Source organism: Vitis riparia, chromosome 19, assembly GCF_004353265.1.
Source record: "Vitis riparia cultivar Riparia Gloire de Montpellier isolate 1030 chromosome 19, EGFV_Vit.rip_1.0, whole genome shotgun sequence".
Taxonomy (NCBI): domain Eukaryota; kingdom Viridiplantae; phylum Streptophyta; class Magnoliopsida; order Vitales; family Vitaceae; genus Vitis; species Vitis riparia.
Genome location: NC_048449.1, coordinates 12,912,982 through 12,917,516, shown reverse-complemented (window position 1 = coordinate 12,917,516; position 4,535 = coordinate 12,912,982).

Genomic DNA, 4,535 nt, shown 5'->3' with positions numbered 1-4,535 from the left:
AGGCTTGTATTTTAGAGTTTTAATTTATCTTTAATATTTTTTTTCTCTTTTGACATACTCTTTAATTTCCATTATCCTTGCTTAATATGTAAATATTTTCGATTTTGTTAATTATTAGGTATAGATGATTATATTATATTAATGAGGGAATTATGTAAACATGCACTATTTATAAAATATAAATAAAAGAAAACCCACAAAAGTCATTTTCATGGGAAGTACATTTTTGGGAAAATAATTCTTATTTAATGTATTAGAATAGTATTTACCTCACATTACCCGAAAATACATGTATTTTGATATTAAAGTAACATTGTTTTATTATAATGTACCACTGTTTTGAGCTTAAAGTACCTTTGTTGGTTAAATGATGTACCATCCTCAAGTGAGTTGGGCTAGTATGGATGATGACCTATGTACACATATAATGACATTTTTGGGTAATGTGAGGTAGACCCTTTTTCAATGTATCAAATGAGAATTATTTTTTCCAAAATACAATTCCCATGAAAATAATTTTTTTTTTTTTAATTCTCTTTTCATCCATATTTTATAAATAATACATGCCCACTATGTTTATAGGATCAAAGTTCATGGGAGTATAAGGGTCATAGATGCAAGTTATATCTTGAAATGAATAGATAATTCTAACCATTTCTATATGTCTTCAAAGGGAAGACACTACTGAATCAACTCTCCACGAACAATGAAGCTATAAATAATTTATATCAATCTCAAAGAGAATTTGGTCCTCAGTCACAGTGAAGTCGCACGCTTCTGTCTTCTTTTTCATATTTTGCACTGACATAACAGATGAATAATAATTTTCATCTATTGTTGTCTTTCTTTGTGTCTTTTTTTTTAATTAGATATGTATGGAGGGAAACATTTTTCTACCCAACAATTTCTTTGTAATACTCTAAACTTTTAGAAAAATAAAATAATAATCAAATTTAGATAAGATTTTTAATTCTTATAAAATTAAAATAAAAAAAATTATACTTCAATAACAATCATCTACAAAAATATATCACAGCTAGATATGGAATTGGAGACATTTATAAACACACAAAGAAAATATAAAAAAAGTAGGCTCCAATTTTATGACAGGTATAGAAGTGGAGGCATTTATATATATATATATATATATATAAGCTTCAATTTTATGACACGTACCCTAATTACAAAATAATTAAGTCTTAAATTTAAAAATAAAATTTAAATGTAAAATTCAAATAATTATTTGAATTTTGAAATGAATCTATACCTATATATAATTCTATATGAATAGAGATAATTTAAAATATGTGTACAATTTTATTATGTCACATCGACCTTTCTCATTTAAAATGAAAATAATAGTTTAGATTATAAAAAGTTTATATCTCAGTCTTAATCTTATATATTTGATAAATATTAATTTTATAATTATTAATATTTCATTTGATAAATATTAATTTTATTTTTATTTTTAAAATAAGTGAAAAAGAGAATATGAATTAAATTTTCTATTTTTTGAAAATGTATTATTTTTATGAAAATAAGTGTAATTATCTTACATTCTATAATTTCTATATTTCGTTTTCTGTTAGTCATTTTGTTTATCTCCAAGTTGTTTTCTTTCTACACGTTGTTTTATTTCTCCACATTATTTTCTTTCTCTAACTTGTTACCAACTATATGCATTAGTGCCTTGTGTTCTAAAAAAGTTGTTTTATTTTTTATATAAAAAATACTTACTTTATTTTCAAAATATAATAAATAATTAAGTATTCATATTTGACATTGGAGCTATATTAAGCCTAGAACAGATTAGTTATTTATACTCTAACACGAGTCCTTTATTATTTCTCGTTTTTTTAACAAGTTATCTCGGGTTTATAACTTTTTCCATTTATAACTTAAGTAAAAAAAATGCTAATGTAGAATTTGAGACTGAAAAAGCCAAGTCTAGTAGGGTAACACCCAAAGAGAGGAGGGAGGTGAATGGGTGTAATTAAAAGAATTCTAAAATAAAGATTATATGTTATACTCAATTTTTGCCCTGTGAGATAATATTAGAGATAAATAGAATCTAAACAATCATGATAATCACAAGATATAGCAATGGACACAATGATTTTTACATGGAAAATCCTTGCACTATTGTGGAGATAAAAAACCACAAGGTTTAATACTACTAATCAAAATCCACTATATAAGATCAAGTTACACAAATTTACCTGGTCCTTTTATCCCAAAGGCTTACCCTCCAATACCTACAACTTCATCCATGTATATAGCCTTATTGAAGGGATGCAAGTTTTCAACCTTAGATTATCAAATGTATCCCTCAAATGAGAGATTAGGAATCGTGTGGCTCATTAGGCTTTCTTTCCAGGAGACTCTCTCTCAGTAGCAACAACAAATCAATCTCCTAACCTTAGAATTGTCATAATGGGGTATATATAGGCTTAGAGGCTAAAGAGAGTCAATATCTCAAGGTTACCATATAGGATTTGCATGAAATCTTTGAAAATATTATGCTAATCTTTGGTAGAATTGGCATGAACACTCGAGAGCTCAAGGCCGAGCACACTTAACCATCGCTTGAGCACCTCGAGCATTCGAGGACTAGTCAAGCGCTCGAGCGGTCCTAGCGCTTGAGTGTTATTCCCTGCTCGAGCAATCCTGCTTTTTTGACAAAGTTAAATAAAAATCAATTTTATTCCTGAAAAAGAATAATGCTCCTATTTATACCCTTTAGAACCCTAATTTTCCACAAGTCAAACCTTTTAAACATGTCTATGACTTTCCAGTTGGACAAGTAGCAATCCTTGATCTTCAATGGAGAGTAAGCCGCTATCTAAAAAGATTTCTCAGGTAAAAAATAAATTGGAACAAAATTACCAACATACTAATAAAACTCAATGTCCTAACAGAGACACTTTAAAAAAATTGCAAATGTCTATATTATTGTAGTTGTTGTTGTTTTTTTTTTTTGTTTTGTTTTTTTTTTAACTTATAGTAGATAATTTTTTTAAAAAACTTTAAACGGATTCAAAAAGTGCTAACGAAATCCATACCTCAGATTTAGATGTTCCTAAATCAAATCCACGTGGTGAAGATGAAGATCAAAATCATAGAAGTCTCATAAACCCAAAGTCTTCTATCCGATGACTCAAAACTTGATCTTGACACACTTTTGGTGGGAATAGAAGGAATAGTAGAGGCTACGAATCTCTCTCTCTCTGGAAATGGAAGATGGATCTCTAGAAAAAACAATGGCTACCCTAACCCCTAAAGGGGTATTTATAGGGTTTCCTACTAGGCTTAAGTGACTTGAGTCCACTAAAGGCTTGGGCCACTTAATTTAGCCCAAAATGGGTCCTAATTGATTAGTTAACCCAACAGGGCCTACTCACTAATCAATTAGCCCAATCCAAAAACCTTGTTTACTTACCTTTGTGCAACCTTATGTAATTACCAAAATGTTCTTATGTACAAAAGTGAACCTAAAGCCGATCCGACCCTCATAATCTATGCCAACAAGGTATATGAGCTCAAAGTGGGGACCACTAGGACCCATAAGAATATTGGTTCCCTCATAATCCAATTCTAAAGTTGATTCAACATCCCACTATAGAGAATCAACTGAACTCCAATATCCCATGTAAATAACAATGAGACACCAAGTGCTCGGGTCTGTGATATCCATTATGTTTAGTCTTCCCATGAATTGGTGTCTGTAGTCTAACAAGGTGAAAGCTATCAGTCTTTTAAGACTACCTCTACATCCTTGAGTTACAAATCCTCCTATTGTGTGTTAAAGTGACACATCTTAGCTCTCAAAGTGCCTATGCCAAGTTCCACCTAAGGAACTACTATGGCCATAGTTCCCATGAACACACCTTCTTAGGATCACCCAAGGGGACACACTATCTTAATCCCAAGAGATATCATGGTGCCTATATTGAGAATACTTATTGCCATTGGCATCCATCAACAATGATCAAATCCATAAGGAATATATGATCATCTTACTATCTCACCTGTAGGTCAAAGCCACTACTAACTTCAACACAAGCTTAATATTCTCTCAAGGTTGAGAAACAACATAATGAAGCAACTTGGTGAAATCATGACTACTTGATAGCCTTAAGTCATAACTCACCATAGGTCTTGTCAAATGTGCATTCATACATACTAGTGCACTCATCATAGGAAACCCATCCCAATAGCCAAGACCAACTATCCCTCAAATTAAGAAGTGGTGCACTACAACCTCTAATGGGTTGCCTAGACCCATGAATTGGTTGTGAATAAGTCATCTATTTATAAGGAACTCATGACTTAGATCTTCTATACAACTCCTAATGCACCTAAGTCACATATAATGCAAAAGATGTAGACAAAAATGCTTATAAAGTATAATACATGGAATAAGGATACATAAAAGTGAAACTGGAACATCATTAAATAAATAATGAATTCCGAATTTATTACATTATGTCATGCTTTTAAGGGTTCTATCTTAACATTGCCTACAAATTGCA